Below are 21,621 nucleotides of genomic sequence, written 5' to 3'. Positions count from 1 at the left end.
ACCTAGGAATAAACGCCAAAGAAGTAAAAGTGGAAGCATATACCTTGTTCATGGATTGAAAGAATTAATATCATTAAAATGTCCATACTACCGAAAGCAATCTATAGATTCAATGTAATCCCCATTAAAATACCAACGCCATATTTCACAGAACTAGAACAAATACTCCAAAAGTTTATATGGAACCAAAAATGACCCCAAATAGTCATAGCAGTCTTGAAAAAGAAGAACAAAGTAGGAGGGATCACAATACCAGATATTAGGTAATACTACAAAACCACTGTAATCAAAAGAGCCTGGTACTGGCACAAGAACAGGCAGATAGATCAATGGAACAGAACAGAGAACCCAGAAATTGACCCAAGACATTATGCTCAATAAATATTTGACAAAGGTGGCAAGAGCATATAATGGAGTAAGGATAGCCTCTTTAATAAATGGTGTTGGGAAAATTGGACAGTTACATGCAAAAAAATGCAACTAGACCACCCACTTACACCATACACAAGAATAAACTCAAAATGGATAAAAGACTTAAATGTGATTCATGAATCCATAAAAATCCTAGAAGAAAATGCAGGTTAACAAAATTTCAGACATCATATGCAACAAAATTTTCACTGATACATCACCTAAGGCAACAGAAACAAAGGAAAAAACTAATACATGGACTACATCAAACTAAAAAGCTTCTGTGCAGCAAAGGAAACAAGCATCAAAATGGAGAGGGAACCCACTACATGGGAGAGCATAACAGCCAACGATACATCAGATAAGGGGCTAATTTCCATAATATATAGAGTACTCAAAAAAAAAAAAAAGACAACTAATCCAATTAAAAATGGTAAGGGGCCCTGGCCAGTTTGGCTCAGTGGTTGAGTGTCGACCCATGTACCAAGAGGTCACCAGTTCGATTCCCAGTCAGAGCACATGTCCAGGATGTAGGCCCAATCCCCAGTGAGGGCATGCAGGAGGCAGCCAATTGATGTTCTTTCTCATTGATGTTTCCATCTCTCTCTCCCTTTCCCTTCCTCTCTCTCTAAAAATCCATAAAGAAAAAAAAATGGGAAGAAGACCTAAATAGGCACCTCTCCAAACAGGACATACAAATGGCCAAGAGACATGAAAAAATGCTCAACGTCACTAATCATCAGAGAGATGCAAATTAAAATGACTATGAGGGCCCTGGCCAGTTTGGCTCAGCGGTTAGAGCGTCGGCCTGCGGTCTGGAGAGACCCGAGTTCAGTTTCCGCTAAGGGCACGTACTTCGGTTGCAGTTTGTCCCCGGCCCTGGTTGGTCGTGCGGGTGGCAGCCACTCGATGTGTCCCTTCACGTCGATGTTTCTCTCTCTCTCTCCCTTCCTCTCTCTCCCTCCCACTCTATCTGTACAAAAAAAATGGAAAAATATCCTCGGGTGAGGATTAAAAAAAAAAAAAATGACTATGAGGTATCACTTTACACCTGCCAGAATGGCTGCCATCAACAAATCATCAAACAACAAGTGCTGCCAAGGGTGTGGAGAAAAGGGGACTCTAGTACACTGCTAGTGGGAATGGAGACTGGTACAGCCACTATGGAAAACAATATGGTGTTTCCTCAAAAAATTAAAAATTGAACTGCCATTTGACTCAGTGATCCCATTTCTAGGAATATATCCTAAGAAGCCTGAAACACCAATCAGAAAGAATATATGTACCCCTATGTTCATAGCAGCACTATTTACAATTGCTAAGATCTGGAAACAGCCCTGTGTCCATCAATAGATAAGTGGATAAAAAAGCTGTGGTACATATACACAATGGAATACTATGCAGCTATAAGAACTAAAGATCTCTTATCCTTTGAGACGACATGGAGGGATCTGGAGAGTATTATGCTAAGCAAAATAAGCCAATCAGAGAAAGGCAAATACCACATGATCTCACTTATTTGTGGAATATAATGAACAGAATAAGCTGATGAAAAAAATAGACCCAGAAACATACAAATAAATAGAGTTCAGACTGACAAACCTCAGAGGAGGGGGGTGGGAGAGTGGGGAGGGAAGAGATAAACCAAAGAATTTATATGCATATATGCATAACCAATGAACATAGACAACAATGCTCTGGGGGGGGGGTCAGGAGGAGGCTGTCCATTGGGGGGGGGGACATCTGTAACAAAAATAAATGAATTAATAAAATAAAAAGAAGAAAGGGCTTTCACATTTTATTTTATACACGTCTTTTTTGTTTAAATGTTTTACAATGTTCATGTATTACTCATTTTAAAAATAGGAAAATGGACATCAAAATTACAACTAAACTACAGAACGACCATCATTCAGAATCGCTTGACATGGAGCTGAATGAAAGTCCTACAACTACGAAATTAAAGAAGCCACATTGAGACTAGTAGGGAGGGTGGAGGTGTAGATGGGCTGGTCCCACACTCATGTGTGGCAGATAAAAATGAGGAGGGATACCTTGGCTGTGAAGGTCCTCCCTGAGGAGTGAGGGGTCCCTGTTCCACACCAGGCTCCCAGCTCAGGGTTCCAGTGCCAGGAAGAGAAGTCCCCATCACTTCTGGCTCTAAACCCAGTGGGAACTGAGGCTGAGGGAGGCTGAGACTTCTCGAGTCCCAGGCAATTCCACTTAAAGGGCTCAAGCACAGACTTACTTGGACTCACTCCTTCTGAGCTCCAGCTTTGGGGAGGGAGCTTGAAAGGCACCAGAGACATAGAAGAAGAACTGAGTTGTTTGGCATTGGGGCGAGAGCTGGAGAGGGAGCTTTCCCCTGGACAGACTTGCTGCTGGAGGCCCTGTTCCTTTGGTGAGCCCTTTCCTAGCGCAGCAGACTGGAGCTGTATCTGGGACTCCAGAACCAGGTTCACATTGTTTGCCCCGCCCTGGTGATTCCCTGAGGCCCTGCCCCACCCAACTTTTAGGCCCCCTAAGCTGTTCCCAGTGGCTCTACCACAAGACTTGCCTGTCTTGGATCCTGCTTCAGATTTTCTTAAAATCTCTCAAATAAGCATCATCTGGTCTCAACAAGCCCCATACCTCTAAGTGGCCCCAGACCTGGAACTAGAAGCAGCGAGCCGTGGTTCACAACTTGGCTTTTTCTGGGCACCTCCAAGCCCAGCACAAGAAGCAGCCGTCTGCAGATTATTCTGTAGCTTATGCTGGGTGGTCTCGGGTAGAACACAGGCAGAAGCTGACCTTGCCCCAGAGCCAGCACACTCAGTGGACAGCTTCAGACCACATCAAAGCACCACCACTCAACCACCTCCACAAGTGACACTCTCAATGAGAGGACTCAGTGTGTACCAGAGCCCTGCTGAAGTAAGTCTTGCTCTGTGTGTTGGGCCCCTACACCACTGATCCTCCAAGGTAGTCAGAGGCCAGTGGTCAGTGGGCACAGCCAGTCCTTGCAGCTGATCAGCCTGAGTAAATCCCTCCCATTGACATGCCAACAGCAATCAAGACTCAATTATAACAGAAGGGTGTACAGTCCACCATAGGAGTGTAACTTGAGGGCTCAGCTGGGGTGATGAGGGAGGCTGTGCCACTGGATCCTACAGGACACCTACAACAATAGGCCACCCTCCGAAGCCTAAGAGACATGTTTCTATCTAATACATAGAAACAAACACAGGGAAGCAGCCAAAATGAGGAGACAAAGAAACACGTCTCAAGTGAATGAACAGAACAAAATTCCAGGAAAAGAAAACTAAACAAAATGGAGATAAGCAATCAATCAGATGCAGAGTTCAAAACACTGGTTATAAGGATGCTCAAGGAACTTAGCAAGACCTTTAGGGAACTTAAAGAGAACTCCAAGGAACTTAGTGAGAACATCAACAACATAAAAAAGGACCAGTCAGAAGTGAAGGATGCACTAACTGAAAAAAAGAATAATTTACAGAGAATCAATAGTAGAGTAGGTAAAGCCAAGAAGCAAACCATTGAATTGGAATATAAGGAAGCAAAAAAACACCCAATCAGAACAGCAAAATGAAAAAAGAATCCAAAAAAAAAAAAAATGAGGATAGTGTAAGAAGCCTCTGGGATAACTTCAAGCGTACCAACATTTGAATCATGGGAGTGCCAGAAGAAGAGAAAGAGCAAGAAATTGAAAACCTATTTTAAAAAATAATGACAGAAAACTTCCCTAACTTTGTGAAGGAAACAGACATACAAGTCCAGAAAGCACAAAGAGTCCCAAACAAGATGAACCCAAAAAGGTCCACATCAGGACATATCATCATCAAAATGCCACAGGTTAAAGGCAAAGAGAGAATCTTTTTTTTTTTTTTTTTTTTTTTAACTCATCTTTATTGTTGAATGTATTACAGATGTCCCCCCCCCCTTTTCCCATTGACCCCATTCTCTCCAACCCTGCCCCCCTCCTGCCTTCCCCACACTATTGTTGGTGTCCATTGGTCATGCATATATGCATAGAAGTCAAAGAGAGAATCTTAAAGCAGCAAGAGAAAAGCAGTTTGTTACCTACAGAGGAGCTCCCATAAGACTGTCAGCTGGTTTCTCAAAAGAAACTTTGCAGACCAGAAAGGAGTGGCAAGAGATATTCAAAATGATGAAAAGCAACGACCTACAATGAAGATTACTCTATCCTGCAAAGCTATCATTTAGAATTGATGGACACATAAAGAATTTCCCAGACAAGAAAAAGTTAAAGGAGTTCACCACCAAACCAGTATTATATGAAATGTTGAAGAGTCTTCTTGAAGGAGAAGAACAAAAATATGAACAATAAAATGGCAATAAATACATATCTATCAACAATTGAATCTACAAACAAAATGAGCAAGCAGAACAGAAACAGACTCATAGATACAGAGGCCATTTTGTTGCTTGCCAAATGGGAGGGAGTTAGGGGTGGTGGTGGTGAAGAAGATGAAGGAATTAAGAAGCACAAATTAGTTGTTAGACTGATGAACTTCAAAGGGAAGGGGGAAGGGAGGGCAGGAAGAGATAAACCAAAGGATTTCTATGCATATATGCATAACCAATGGGCAGACAATAGTGTGGGGAGGGCAGGAGGGTGGCAGGAGCAGGGAGGAAGGGTTCAAGGGGGAAAAAGGTGGGGGGACATCTGTAATATAGTCAACAATCAAGCTAAGTTAAAAAAAATAAATAAAACAAAATCCTCCCAAAATAAGAATAAATAAATAAAAATAGGAAAATGCACAGCCCTTTATATCTTGCAACCATTCTGGAAAAAGCTGAACTATCCCATGATTAGTTTCTGACACCCACAATTCAGTCTTTATACTAGGCATACTAGCTTCCAGAGACATGGAAACACAGTTGCAATTATATCTCAAATGCAACTATGCAATTTGTTTGCTTCTGTAGAAATTTGTAGTACTTACTCTATTCTGAATGTTTCTCCCAGTTCTCTGCCCATGAAAGAACATAGACCCTGAGGAGTTTGGGGCAGCCCATCTATCAGAGGATGGATGCCAGGGGCAAGGAGGTCATTAAGTTAACCATCTCACTATAAACACAGATACATCCATCATCTTAGAAATCCTTTTATTAAACACTACTGGGAAAGAAGTCTCTCAAGCCTCTCTCTCTCTGCCTGCCTCTCTCTCTCTCTCTCTCTCTCTGTCTCTCTCTCTCTGTCTCTTTCTGTCTCTCTCTCTCTCCTTTCTCTGCCATAGTGTGTGTGTTTTTGTTTTTTAATTGAAAAAAAGTACATAGTTATACCATACATACATACACAAATAATACAGAAGTGAAGAGTTAAACACCTCTCCTTCCACCAAAGGTAATTACATATCAGATGTCTGTATCCTTCCAGAACTTCTCTTCTTCACACATACCAATATTTATTCAGTCATTCACAAAGACTGCAGAATTCTGAATTGGAAGACCCACAATCTTTTATAAAAGGGCCCAAGGATCTTTTAAGCCAGTTCTTCTCTCTTCTTCTCCAGGACTCTTTTGAAATCCCCTCTAGCTAAGTCACACCAGAGATTCTCTTAACTTATTGTTAATATAGAAGAAAATGGGTTTTCAACACCCAACTTGTGCTATCTCACTAGAAGTCAGAAAGAATTCCTCTTCCACTTGAAGTCCTAGAATAACAGAGTCTCAGAATTAGAAAAAGTGTCTGTGGAGGTTCCAGAAATAGCAATGATATAGCCAACTTTTTCTTGTAAAGGACCAGATAATAAATATCTTTGTTTTTTTTAGCCATACAGCAGTGTCTGTCACAGCTACTCAATGATGCCATTGTAGTGCAAAAGCAATCATAGCCAGTACATACACAATTGACCATTGCAATGTTCTAATAAAACGAAAGCAGGTGAGGGGAGAAGGGAGAAATAGATTTGGCCCACAGGCTATAGTTTGCTGACCGCTAATGTAGTAAGAGGTCTGCAAATCAACACCTAACTCTGGTCCCAACTCTATCTTTTCCAACCTTGATGTAAAATTCATTAAGCCTTAATTTCCTTATTTATAAAAGAAATATTCAGAAGAGAGATTTGCTTTGTATTCCTCTTGGTTGGTTTTGTGAGTGTGAAAGGATTTTAAAGAAGAATGACTGTGGTGTATCTAGGGAACCCATAATATGGGAGGCTACCAGCTTTGTCAAGACTCCGAAGCTCAAGCTTGACATGGAAGCACCAGTGCAGCGCACACTCACAAGACCCTGTGGGCTTAGACAATAGGGTTAGGACAGTGCTAGACTAGAGATCAGAGGCTCATCCCTAAATATTCAGGAATGTTAATGTATTGGATATGGTTGATGCCTTGCCCATATCCTTTTTACCTACCTGTGTTAGTTGCTATTCATCAGCTGCTATAAATGTTGGTCAACAACTCACAATTATTTCTTTCACCAAAGAATTTTTCTCAACCACATAGGAGCCATCCTTGCCTCGTAGACTATGTCCCTACACCCACCCCTCCAGCCAATAACTGATTGACACAAGATAAAAGGTCAATTCACTTAACTTAAAATGGGATAGTTTGTCCTTTAGAGTTTTCCCATGGATCAGTCTAAAGCAGTCTCTAGCCAAGACCACATTCTTGGTTAGCTTTTCTCCTCTGCTCCCTTGCTTCTGTTACTTCCTTTCTCCTGAGAGCACTCCCCAAGTAAATGACTTGAATAACCATTCTTATTTTGGTTCTACTTCTAGGAAATCCAACCTCAAATAATTGGTACCAAAATGATCCTAGAAGTTTATGGAATGCATTGAGGTCTACCTCAAGAAACAAGAAAAATCCCAAATAACTCTAATGCTAAAGGAACTAGAAAAAAAAAGAACAGCCCTGGCCGGTTTGGCTCTGGTTAGAGCGTGGGCCCATGAACCAAAGAGTCAAGTGTTCGATTCTGTTCAAGGGCACATGCCTTGATTGTGGTTCAGTCCTAATCAAAGTCATCAAGAAAAAGAGAGCCCAAATAAATAAAATTATAAATAAAAGAGAAGTTACAAGTGACACCACAGGAATATAAAGAATCATTAAAGAATACTATGAATAATTATATGCCAACAAATTTAAGAAGAAATGGATAAATTTCTATCTGCATATAACTATTCAAGACTGAACCAAGAAGAAATAGAATATCTAAATAGACTGATTACAAGCAATGAAATTGAAGCAGTAGTCAAAAAACTTCCAACAATAAAAGTACAGGATCAGACAATTTTATAGTTGACTTCTACCAAACATTTAAAGAAGAATTAATGCCTATTCGTCTTAAACTAATTTTAAAAATTGAAGAGTAAGGAATACTTCCAAACTTATTCTATGAAGTCAGCATTATTCTAATACCAAAAGCAGATAAAGACTTTACAAAAAATAAAATTACAGCCCTGGCTGGTTTGGCTCAGCAGTTAGAGCGTTAGCCAAATGACCGAAAGGTCGAGGATTTGATTCTGGTCAAGGGCACATACCTTGGTTGTGGTTCAGTCCCCAGCCCTGGTCAGGGTCATGTGGAAGGCATTCAGTCGATGTGTCTCTCTCACATCAATGTTTCTCTCTCTCTTTCTCTCTTTCCCTCTCTCCCTCCCTCCCTCCTACTCTAGCTGAAGATGGATGGAGAAATATCCTCGAGTGAGGATTTAAAAAAATTATAATAAGTAAAAAAAAAAAATTATAGGCCAATATTGTTGATAAACATAAAAGCAAAAATTCTCAACAAAATATTAGCAAATTGGATTGAACAATACATTAAAATAATTATACACATGACCAAGTGGGATTTATCTCAGGGATGCAAGGATGAGTCAACATTCATAAATCAATCAACATGATACATCACATTAACAAAATGAAGGATAAAAATCATATGATCATATCAATAAATGGAGAAAAAGCATTTGACAAATCCCAACATACTTTTATGATAAAAACTATCAACAAAGTGGGTATAGAAGGAACATACCTCAATATTATAAAGGCTATATATGACAAACTCACAGATTATATACTAAGTGGTGAAGAGCTGAAAGTGTTTCCTCTAAGATCAGGAACAAGACAAGGATGCCCACTATAACCACTTCTATTCAACATAGTATTGGAAGTCCTAGCCACAGGAATGAGACAAGAAAAAAATAAAAGCTTGTTTTTGGAAACAAAACAAACCTGAGTTGGAACCCTGGCTCTGTCACTTATCACTTGAGAGACCTTAACCAAGATGCTCAACTTTTTTGATACTCAGTTTAATTTTCTATTAAATGGGGAATGAATGTGATAGTATTTATCTCATAAAATTGCTGTGAGGATGGGAAGAGATAAAATAAAGTGTTAGCCTAGTGTCTGGCATACAGTATATACTTAATAAATGATATCATCATCATCATCATCATCATCATCATCAGCTGTCCAGTGGTATGCAAAGGGCCAATCAATGCACGGTAGGAACTGTCCATCAGAGCCATCCACCACTGTGGAAGATAGCTATACCAGGGCTATACCAGAAGGAAGTTCAGTACAGGAGAGGTTGAGCCAGAGGGGAATTAGGCCAGAGAGAACACAGGGTACCAAACCAAAGTGTAGAAAGGGGAAGGCAGCCCATCAAAGCCTCAACTGGAGAAGCAGGGCAGGGGAAAAGATGAGGGATGGATGAGGATGTGTTTGGGGTAACCAGATTAAGATGAAAGTACAAAAGGGTAAACTGCAGATTTGAAATGAACACCCTGAAAGGCAATATCCTTTCTGCCTCAAGGTACACTGAGGTGATAGAAGTAGAAGTAGAGAAAAAGAGCCAGGACAGATCATAACTTTCCCAAATTTCAAATTCTCTCTCCCACTACTGACCTGGGAAAAAGATGTCTGGCTTTCAGTTAGAAGGCTTTAGAAAGGAGCCAGTCCTGGGAGAGAGATTAAATTGAAACAAGGACTTAGAAATTGGGTAAACTATGGCTGGGTCTTGCACTCCAGCCTTCAGTTTCTCCATCTGGAAAGGAACACATTCCCCTGGAAAATCTCCATTGCCCCACCCCCCATCATCCCTGGGTTGTGTGGTTGGCCTAAAACACAAACACCAGGGCTGACTGGTGTTTTCAGCAGCAGTAGGTTCTAGCATCCCAGAAACTGTCAGACAAATGTCACCTTCTTGCTCCTTGCATTACCCCCAAGGACCAGGGCGGTCACATGGACTGATGGCCAAAAACACAACTCTGCCTGGAGGTCCCACAGGAGCTGACTCAGCCCCACTGCAGTCGAAGTGGTTCATGTTCAGAGATCGGTTGCTGCCTTGTACAGTCTGAAACTGACTGCACCACCCACATCACTGGCAAACAATTGCTATTTAGCATCTCTAATTGTTTCAACCTCTTTCCCAGAGGCAGAGGAATGATAATGTTAACCATTCAGGTGACTTTTGGAGGATTTCAGTGGCCCAAGAAACCTGCGATCATTTAAGATTGTGATTATGGGGTTCTTTAGAAAGTCATAGAGGACTTAGGAAGATTCTACACAAACATCAGAAGTATCATTTCTACCATCTGACTTCTGGTTCCCAAGGAGATTGTACAGAACCAGCAAGCCTGGTGTATCTCCTCCCAGGACTTGGGACTATAAAGAAATTCACGACCATGTTAAGCCCTGCCTTATCTGTCCCCCTCCCATTCGTACACCAAATTCACCTTCCACCTGAAGCCCACCCCTAATCACCCTATCAACCAGTCAGGCTTTGATCCAAAGAAAGCTGAGGAATCCTTTTGATTAGGGCTCTTTCATCTGATGGTTCCTGCTCCGTAGCATGCTCCACTATATTTCTACTTTCTGATATACTTAGAGACAGGAGTAAAAGGCAAATGTGTCCTGACCCAACCACCCAGAACCAATGTTTGGACGACTGAGACTCCAGACTGAAAACCCATCCTGAGCCTGGTCCTCCCTGCTGCCCATCTTCTAAGAGCATTTGCTTCCCTGATGCTTCTCCTGCCATGAGGAAGTGTGGCGGGCCAGCTTGCTGCTGGCACCTGACACACTGTAGCATAACACCAACACTAATGACAGAAATAATCACAGTGACAACAACGGCTTAGTCTACATGCAGAAGGTATTTGTCATCTCCCCAGGAGCCTCCTGGCTTGGGACTCAACTGTGCTTGGCCCCTGGCCCACACTGTCTCAGTTACACACAAGATTCATCTGAATGGTTAACATTATCATTACTGTCATCACCATTCTTGATAACGATTCATTTCTGCAAAACACATTTACTGAGGACAAAGTGTATGCCATGATCTGTGCAAGATTCTAAAGGAGTTACAAAGTTTAACACCTTAAGGAATACTCCACAGGGAGGGAAAGAAAGATCAGCAAATAATTTCAAAATAGGATTCTACAGACTGTTGTAGATGGATAGATCCCCAATGCCTATAAAATGATAGGCTACAGTGAATGCTCAATAAATGTGTTTTAATGAATATTGAATTAATTAATTAATTAATTAATGAACGAACAAAAAGCTATGGGATCTGAGAGTGGGGAAAAGAGTAACTTTGTGCCCAGCCAGTGTGGCTCACTGGTTGAGCGTCGACCCATGCACCGAGAGGTCGCCGGTTTGATCCCCAGTCAGGGCACATGCCCAGGTTGTGTGAAATCCCCAGAGGAGGGCATGCAGAAGGTGGCCAAATGATGTTCTCTCTCACCAATGTTGCTATCTCTCCCTCTCCCTTGCTCTCTCTCTAAAATCAATAAAGAAAAAAAAAACATAAACAAAAAGAGTAACTTTGTAGGAGAGAAGTCAAGAAAGGCTTTCAGGGATGACATTTGAGCTGAATTCTGAAAGCTGGAAAGGCAACAGAGTTGTACATTATAAAGGGAGCCATTGCTTTTAAAGCAAGAGCATGACATAGTCAGGCATGTGTTTCAGCAAAGCTGTTGCAGCCATCGTGAGGCAGGAGAATTCGAGGGAGAGAGCGGGCTGTTACCATCATCCAGTGAGAAATGGAGCAGTCAGAACTGGGGTTCATAAGGATGGCATGGATGTGAGAAAACCCTTGCACCAGAGTAGTTGGCTATGAATGCTCTGGAAGAGAAAGAGCCTAGAGAACAGTCGAGATGCAGGCCCTGGACTGGGTGCCTCTGTTTGAGGCATTTGACAAGCAGCTATCCATGTGAGTGACCTGGCAGGAATCTCCCGGGAGAACTCAGTAGGCTGGCAGGTCTGGGAGTATTCAGATGGTTGTGCAGAATGTGAGGTGAGACAGGCAGGGGCCAGGGCTCCCTTCTAGTACCCTGGGTCCATGATCTGTGTCCCGCTCTAGCTCCAGATTAGGCTTTTTATTCTTAGCAACTATTTAAATCTACTCAGCTTCCTGGCCCTCACTTGGAGAAATGGGCCCAGATGAGACCAGGGCAACTGATACAGATTCATCCCTGACTTAGGATGTTACTGGTGGCACCAGGCAGACTAGGTTCAAATCACAGCTCAATCACTTAACAGCTGTGTAAACTTGGGCAAGTTACTTAACTTCTCTGTGCCTTAATTTTCTAATCTGCAAAACAGAAATAATAATAGTCTGCTTCATAAGAATGATGTAGTAATTAAATGAGTTAATTAATAGATAAAGAGAGCATATAACAGCTCCTAAGACATATTAGGTTTTATTTATGTATTTAAATCATTTGATTAATGTGTTTAAATCAAATGTGTTTCAATTATTTAATACTACTATTATGTCCATTTTATACATAACAAAAAGTGAGCTCAGCAGAATGCAAGCTCCTATAAGCAGAGACATTGTATTACTCCTTTGTGTTCCTGTATGGAGTATGGGACTTGGGACACAGTATTACTTGATATTTACTGAATTAAAATTTTTTTTTCTTCATTGATTTTAGAGAAAGAGGGAGGAAGAGGGAGAAAGAGACAGAAACATGGATGAGCAAGAACATCGATTGGCTGCCTCCTGCATGCCCACCACTGGGGATCATGCCCACAACCTGGGCATGTGCCCTGAATGGGAATTGAACTGGCGACCTCTTGGTGCATGGGTCGACACTCAACCACTGAGCCACACCAGCCAGTCTACTGAATATTTTTTGAATGAATGAATGAATGAGTGGTACTCTACTTCAAGAGTGTGTGCAGTGTGCAGATGCTAATTCAGAAACCCTTTAAAAGACCTGTTTTATGGCCAAACAGCTTCTAATTTAGTGTTTGGTAACTGTCCCACTTAACATGTCAATATTTACAGTAGGCATTTTGTTTAAAAAAAAAAACACAAAAAACAACTTGAACCTAGCCAGTGTGGCTCAGTGGACTGAGCATCTGTCCATGGACTGAGAGGTCCTGGTTTGAGTCCCTGTCAAGGCACAGCCAGGTTGCAGACTTGACCCCAGTAAGGGTGTGTGCAGGAGGCAACCAATCAATGTTTCTCTCTCATATAGATGTTTCTAACTCTCTCTCTGAAATAATCAATAAAAACATATTTTTTAAAAAGTTGAAGTAGCAGTTGTGCACTTGAGGTCTGTTCTAGGTAGATTATTTGGCAGCAGGAACAAATATGCTCCCAAGCCAGCTTATAAAGGGTCGTTTATATTGGAAGGATACAGGAGAAACTCACTGAACCCCATTCATCAAGTACATTCAATATGTTCTAGAACTAGAAAGTCATCAGGCAGCAACTTCCCTCATTGCTGTTTCTTAAGACCCCATTACTTCTTGCCTCTGAGTTTTCCTGCATGATTGCTCCATTTTCCTCTTATCCAACTGGCTTCCTCTGTTCCCACATAACTACTCATATACTATTATGGCTGCCTCAATGCACATGAAGTTAGAAAATATCTGATTAGCCCAGCTTAGGACTAATGTTCCCTACTCCTGTCTAATCATCTATGACCAGGGGTAGGACTGAGGGATACAGAGGACTCCTCCTTATAGAAGAGAATATCCATAGGAAGAATATGAAGGGCATCTCTAGAACATGGTCCTCTTTCCTGAATTAAACAAAAGTGTGATTAAAGTATCTGTCAACATGGGTGATATTTCATTTTTGAGAGCAGGAAATAAGCCTAGAAATTTACCCAGAGCCCTAGAAACATCCTTTTTCCAGGCACTCCACCTGGCTTGGCTGAGTCCAGTTTCTGTCTGCCTGGTTTCTGCTGTTTCTAAGCTCAGTTTCCAGAACCCATAGGCCTTCACCAAAAAGTCTGATCATGTCTGGAGAATGAGAACTCAAGATTTGTTTTGGCTACTTACCATGACTAAAGAGAGGAGAAAACTTCTCCTAGGCTTATGTCAACAGAACTTCCCTCCCAGAATTGTCAGACCTCAAGGACAGGACTTGAAATGAAAGAGGGGGATCAGGTTTGGGGAAAACCTATTCTTCTAGGAGCAGCAGACTATGCTTTATATTAGCTACATTTTGAAGCATTTTTCAACTTTACATTCACTAGATATAATTGTGATCCTCACAGAGACCCTGCACAGCTAAAATTTTTATCCCTATTACATAGATGAGAAAATTGAGGTTAGAAAAGATGAAGTTACTTGTCAAAGTTCACAAGGTTATCTGCTGATCTGAGACTGGAACCCAGGCCTATTGGACTCCCAGTCCAGAGTTCTACTATACTGCTCTGCCTGGCAATGATTTAGGGAACAATAATGTGTCTGGGGAGAATATAGAGAAGGCCAAAGCTTGCAGGTGGCTGGAGGTGCAGAGTTAACCAGCTTCTCAGCCCCTCAAAGATGAGGCTAGTTGGGGACTATAGAGAATGAGGAATCGATCTGCCATTCCATGTGAAAATAGATTGTAGCCCCAGCCTGTGTGCGCCAATGGAGCTGATTAGCACTTGCGTGAGTGTCCAGCCATCGATTGGCAGGTGAGAATAGTTCTGGGAGCAGCAGGGAGTCAGTCCTCTCCCACCTCTGTCCCCACCAGCTTCCTCCCTCCGCAGATGTTTTCTCCCCCTCCCTGCCACTGAAGTCTCCAACCTCCAAGCTTACTTGGTGCTCAAAACTCCTCTAGCTCCTCCTGACCAACAGAGGAGGGCATAGTGGGTACCCTTATTTGTCCATGCTAGGTGCAGCTGGTAGAAGGAAAGATGGTCTTTCCAAAAGGCACTGCCTGTTTGCAGTGTCCAGTGTGACTAAGTTGGTGCAGAATTTAACTTGGAGCTTATACTATGCAATGAAAAAAATAAGAGCTCTGCCCCATATTGACTATGTGACATTGGGTAAATCATTTGCCCCTCTAGGCTCCAGTTTTCCTGTGTGTATGTGTGATAGTTAATTTTATGTGTCAGTTTGGCTGGACTAAGTGATACCCAGATATCTAGTAAAATATATCTCAGTGTGTCTGTGAGAGTGTTTCTGGAAGAGATTAGCATATGAATCAGTAGACTGAAGATACACCTTCACCAGTGTGGGTGGGCATAATTCAATCTATTGATGGGTCCAAATAGAACCAAAACAAACAAACAAACAAACAAAAACCACGGAGGAAGGGTGAATTCTCTCTCTCTCTCTCTTCTTGAGCTGCCTGGCCCTTCTTCTCTCCTGCCTTAGGATATCAGAGCTTCTTGTTCTCAGGTCTTTGGACTCAGGCTAAATTATACCACTAGTTTCTGGTTCTCTAGCTTGCAGATGGCATGCTGTGGTACTTCTCAGTCTCCATAATTATGTAAGTTAATTACTATAATAAGTCTCCTTTTATATATACACACATATATATATGTATGTATTATTGGTTCTGTTCTCTGGAGAACTGATCAATACACATGGGATTAAAAATAGCTTTCTCACTGGATTGTTTGGATTAAATAAGGGAGTGTGTGTAAAAGTATTTTTGAAGTCCCTGGCACACAGTAAGGGCTAAAAATCTCAGTTGGAACTTCACTCTCCACTCTCCTCAAGAGGCACCAAATTCTGGGGGGCCCTTTTAGGTTGACCCCAGTTCTATCTCTCTTTTTATCATTTGAGTGTCATGTGCAAGTGACAGCAAGAGCCTCAGTGCTTTCTCTGACCTGGAGAAATTATGCCTCTGAGGAAGCTCAGCCCATAACATTGGGTTGCCTTTGGGAGAGTGAACTGTCAATTTCCAGCAAGGAAACCAGACAGGCTCAGATTTATCAGACCCCCAAGGTCCAGATGGACTTAGAGTTTTTATCTTAAACTTGTCACATAGTATCTAGGGATGCCCTGAACATTCTTGTGCCTGTCAGGCTGTGACCTCTTCTGTTATCCCAATTATACCTAGTCTACATGGCAGGCTACCTCAATTAGTTTTCTCTCCTGAGTTGGGAACTGCAGGACCATCAAAGTTCTCTGATGTTACAGCCAGAGGGGAGCATCTGCGTGAGTCCCCAATTTTGAACAGTGTGACTAAAAGCTATTAGCTCTGATAGTGACACCGTAGGGCTGTACCGTAGTGGCAGAGGATTGTGGTCAGGACCATGGACAGGACCCACAGGGTACTGGGTACTTGGGGCTGGGGCTGCATTCAGTGGCCCTAACTCCGTTCTGAAGCAGTGAATAGGGGCACAGAGTCAGCACCATGGACAGACACCATGGGCTGTGTTATCCTTGAAATTCAATCTTTAAGACCCAGAATTAGGCCCTGGCCGGTTTGGCTCAGCGGTTGGAGCGTTGACCTGCGGTCCAGAGAGACCTGGCTTCGGTTCCTGCTAAGGGCATGTACCTCGGTTGCAGGTTGCTGTTTGTCCCAGGCCCTGCTTGGGTCCTGCAGGTGGCAACCACTCGATGTTTCTCTCTCTCCCTCCCTCCCACTCTATCTGAACAAAATTTTCTCCCTCCCTCCCACTCTATCTGAACAAAATTTTGGGGAAAAAAAAAATGTCCTTGGGTGAGGATAAAAAAATATATATATTAAAAAAAAAAAAAGACCCAGAATTAGTCAAGATTATTCTGACTACAAAAAATTAAATACTGCCCTTTGGGCTCAGCGGTTAGAGCATCGGCCCAAGGACCAAAAAAAGGGTCATGGGTTCAATTCCGATTGGCTGGCATAGAAATTCTTTAGAATTTTGAAGGTGTTGCTTCAGTATGGCTGTCGAGAGTCCTTTGCTATTCCTGTTATCCTCTTCATGTATCCTGTCCTTGTTACATGGAAAACGATTTTTATCTGTTTCTTTGACCAGCTGAAACTTGATGTTAATGGGATTTGGCTTATTATATCCATCATACTTTTGGTAGGCCTTTTCACTCTGGGAACTTAATTTTATTCAATTATTTCTGTGAATCTCTTCTCTCCAGTTTATCTAATATCTCTTTCAAATAATTTTTTTTTTCTGCTCAGTTTCTCCAGTGAAAAATACACCAGTCACATCCTGAGAGGGTGGATATGCATTCTAGAGATTACGTCTCATGGGCCCTAGAATCATGCTGCTCAGAATCTCGCTGCTCAGACTCTCCCTCAATTCTCCTCCTTTCATTATGACATTCTACCATGATTTCCACTGTGCACAGTATTCCTGGCTGGAGCTATCTGGTTCACTTTTTTAAATAATATTTTTCTTTATTGGTTTTAGAGTGAGAGAAAGGGAAAGGAAGAGAGATAGAAATACCAATGACAGAGAACACTGATTGGCCACCTTCTTTATGGCCCCCACTGGGGATTGGGCCCACAACTTGGCATGTGCCCTGACCGGGAATCAAACCAGCAGTCTCTTGGTGCATGGGTCAATGCTCAACCACTGAGCCACAACAGCTGAGCTGGTTCACTTTTTCAATGAAATGAAACCTCTAATGACTGCCAGGGTAATGAAGATGTAGTCAGCTGTCTGTGTGTGATAGGGAAGGGACATGTTTCTTTTTCTTTTTCTTTTTATCCTCACCCAAGGACATCTTTTAATATTTTGTCCAGTTAGAGTGGGAGGGAGAGAGAGAGAGAGAGAAACATCGACATGAAAGGGACACATCGAGTGGTTGCCACCCACATGACCCAACCAGAGCCGGGGACAAACTGCAACCGAGGTACGTGCCCTTAGCGGGAACCGAACCTGGGTCTCTCCGGACCGCGGGCCAATGCTCTAACCACTGAGCTAACCGGCCAGGGGAAGGGACCTGTTTCTTTCTTTTTTTATCCTCACCCGAGGACATTTTTCCATTTTTTGTTCAGATAGAGTGGGAGGGAGAGAGAAGAAGAGAAAGAGAGCAAAACATCGACGTGAAAGGAACACATCGAGTAGCTGCCACCCACACGACCCAACCAGGGCCGGGGACAAACTACAACTGAAGTACATGTCCTTAGCGGGAATCGAAACCAGGTCTCTCTGGACCGCAGGCTGATGCTCTAACTGCTGAACCAAACCAGCCAGGGCGGGACCTGTTTCTTATGCAGACTTTCAACCTTGTTCTCTGCCCCATTATTTGTTCCCACCTTCTGTGGTAGCTGGTGCCTCCAATATCTGTTCTTTCCCTGATCCTGGGCCTCCAACTGGCTCACTCCTCTTTGGCATCCTTTGCTGTAGCACTTGGTAGGCAGCTATCCCAGCTCTGCCAACTCCTCCATTCACTTGACATCTAAAAATGTGTTGACATCTGTGGTCCACCATTGCCTCTTTTATATTCCTTTACTTTTATTTTAGTGAGTTTTGTTGAGGAAGCAGATATAAATTCATGCATTCCATCTGCCACTTTAAACCAGAAATCCAAAGATTGCACTCTTAATTACTATGCTATATTCCCTCTCAAGTGAGACAGTACCTCTGGGATCCTCCATTCCAATGAGGATGAAATGAGATTACACATGTGAACATACTTGTAAACTCTAAAGAGCTGTGTGAACAAGAGGATCCATGTTAAATTTCCCCTATCAAAGTGCCCTTCTTCCTTCTCTATGCTCTCTGATTCCTCTCCATCTCTAAGGTACAACTCAAGTTTATCTCTTCTTCGAGGCTTCCCTAATCTCCTGAACTCTGAGCCACCACAGTATTTTCTGTGCACATCTCCCTTGGCACTAAGCAATGCTGCTCTATTCTATTTTAGGCACAGAGTTTGGCTAAGATGCACAGTCAAATGTGGATCTTTCAGTGTACAACAAAAGAGCTTTCCTCTTTCTTCCTACAGGCAGGAGGCCCGGATTTGGCTAAACGAGGATGAGGTTTGGGGGGCAGGGGAAAGAGTGTTGTGTTTCTTTGATGGTAACTTTAGGAGTTAAAATGGTGTGAAGTACCTAGATTAGTCAAATCCATGGAGACAGAAAGTAGAATAGTGGTTGCCAGGAGCAGGGGAAATGGGGAGTTATTGGTCAATGGGTACAGTTTCAGTTTTGCAAGATGAAAAAGTTCTGAAGATGTATGGTAGTGGTGGTTGCACAACAATGACAACAATGTGAATGTACTTAATGCTACTGGACTATGCATTTAAAAATGGTAAGATGGCCCTGGCTGGTTTGGTTCAGCGGTTAGAGCGTCGGCCTGCAGTCCAGAGAGACCCAGCTTTGGTTCCCACTAAGGGCACGTACCTCAGTTGCAGTTTGTCCCCCGGCCCTGGTTGGGTTGTGCGGGTGGCAGCCACTCGATGTGTCCCTTTCATGTTGATGTTTCTCTCTCTCCCTCCCACTCTATCTGAACAAAAAATAGAAAAATGTCCTCGGGTGAGAATAACAATAATAAAATGGTAAGATGGTTGGGCTGGTGTGGTTCAGTGCTTGAGTGTCACCCATGCACTAAGAGGTCACCAGTTTGAGTTCCATTCAGGGTACATGCCCAGGTTGTGGGCCTGATCCCCAGTGAGGGGCTTGCGAGAGACAGCCAATCGATGTTCTCTCTCATCACTGTCTCTATCTCTCTCTTTCTCCCTTCCTCTCTCTCTAAAATCAATAAGGAAAAATTATTTTTTAAAAAATGGTAAGATGACCCTGGTCAGTTTGCACAAGGGCATATACCTGGGTTGCTGGTTTGATCCTCGGCCCTGGTTGGTGCATGTGCGGGAAGCAACAAATTGATGTGTCTCTCTCACATCGATGTTTCTCTCCCTTCCTCCCTCTCTTCCACTCTCTCTAAAAGTCAGTGGAAAATATCCTCTGGTGAGGATTAACAACAACAACAAAAAAATGGTAAGATGAGCCCTGGCTGGTTTGGCTCAGCAGTTAGAGCATCAGCCCGCAGACCAAAGAGCCACAGGTTTGATTTCAGTCAAGGGCATGTACCTCGGTTGCGATTCGTCCCCCGCCCCGGTTGGGGTGGTGCGGGAGGCAATCACTCAATGTGTCTTTCTCACATTAATGTTTCCTCTCTCTTCTGCCTTCCCTTCCTCCCATGCTATCTGAAAATCAATGGAAAAATATCCTCAGGTAAAAATTAAAATAAAAAAATAAAGGTTTAGTACCGCCCCAAAAGGTAAAATACCTCCTGAAAAAAAAAAATTAACTTATGCTGAACTGATAGCCTTGGGATATATTGGGTTAAATAAAAGACATTATTAAAATTAATTCCATCTTTTTTTAAATTTAATTACATGTGTGGCTCACATTATATTTTCAGTCTGCAGCCTATTCTAATCCCAGACTGGGTCCTGATCCCCGACTTAGATCTTGTCATTTTCTTCCACAGAAATGGAATTCTCGTCCCTGTTGAGGTCTCTTGCTGAATGAAACAAGGAATGGAATAATGCTATGCCCACCTGATGTGAACATCACCTCCCATCTGGACTTCTTCCCATGGTTCCTTCTAATTTGGGAGCCTGAGCACTTCCTCTCCTCCTCCCCAGTATCCATTCTGCTTGGGGTCCCAGCAGAGGCTGGGTGTCTGGCCTAGATGCAGGCAAGAACTCTCCAGGAAGCCCCCTAGAGGCTGAGCCCACCCTACCTGCTAGGGTAAGGACAGGTGGCCACAAATGTTATGTCTTTTTCTTATTTTTCCTCCTTCCCTCCTATCCACCCAATCCTCCCCCACCCTACCCTTCTTTTTTAAAAGTCTAATTCTGAGCAGCCGGCTCTGTTCAGCCTGACTGGTTTGTTATGGCTTATAATCTGCGCCAGGATTAATTAGCTAATTACTGACAAACGTCCGCTGGCAAGATTCTGCTCCAGCTTGTCAGCTTGAAGTGTTTAATTATTTTAATCATTTACTTTCATCTTCAAAATTTATGCTGCCAAAAGAGTTGCAGGGCATCTTTTAATTATGATTTTGGGTTTCTGCTGGGCTGTGTTCTGTTCCTGAGGATAGGAGACATGATTTTTTACTAGTCTACCACCAAGGCTAAACACCTTCTACTCCAGGGCCTAGCACCATGCTCCATGGTTGGGAGGGGAGGAGGAAGCCCAGGTCGTCTCTGGGCACCACCCCTTCTGTATCCCCAGAACATGATGTGCATGGGAGCACAATATGAACTTGCATTTTATGAGTACTTATTGCATGCTGGACATCATGCTGGATGTTTATATCATTTCACATTTGTGAGCACAAAGAGTATGGGAATAGCCTGAGAGCTAACAGAGTGGCCTGAGGTGATCAGTGGTGAGCAGAGAAGTAAGGAATGGGTTCATTTACTTATCTGTCTATGACTTACTTTATAGTAATATGAGAGCATCTTAAATATAAAAGCTCAGTGGTGTCACCCACCCAGAACAAGGTACCCTAGAGACTCCCTTATGCCCCCTCCCAAGCAATACCTCCCAAAGGTGACTATTTCTGACCTCTGTTACCACAGATTTGTTTTGTCTACTCTCCACTTTCATGTAAATGGAATTATACGATATGTCCTTTTTTTATGTGTCAACACTTGGTCGGTGAAAGCAAAGGTTCTTTAATATAAATCATATTCCCTGGCCAAGGCTTTGGTTTGGGTCCAGCTGAGAGATTCAACCCCAGCCCTTAGAGAGATTTCCTTTGCTATTGGCACTGTCCTGGAAACAAGTTGGACGTGACTTTTCGCCTCCACTCCCTCTGCCTTCTCTTCCCTCTAGCCCTAGACATGTCTATCACCATGTCCTTCTAGGAAGTTCTTTCTGAGCTGTAGTTCATGCCATTCTGGATACAAAAGCTTAGGGATCTCCTAAAGACACATGGTGTTCAGAGGAGGGTAGTGAAAGGCAAAAAATTGTCCCCTGTTATGGGTCGAATTCTGTCTTCCAAAAAAGATTTGTTGGAGTTCTAGCTACCACTGTCTCAGAATGTGACTTGCCTTGAGGTAGGGTCTTCACAGAGGTAGTCAAAGAGAGTGAGGTCATTAGGG

Source organism: Molossus molossus, unplaced genomic scaffold, assembly GCF_014108415.1.
Source record: "Molossus molossus isolate mMolMol1 unplaced genomic scaffold, mMolMol1.p scaffold_m16_p_12, whole genome shotgun sequence".
NCBI lineage: Eukaryota > Metazoa > Chordata > Mammalia > Chiroptera > Molossidae > Molossus > Molossus molossus.
Note: the sequence above shows the minus strand (reverse complement) of the source record.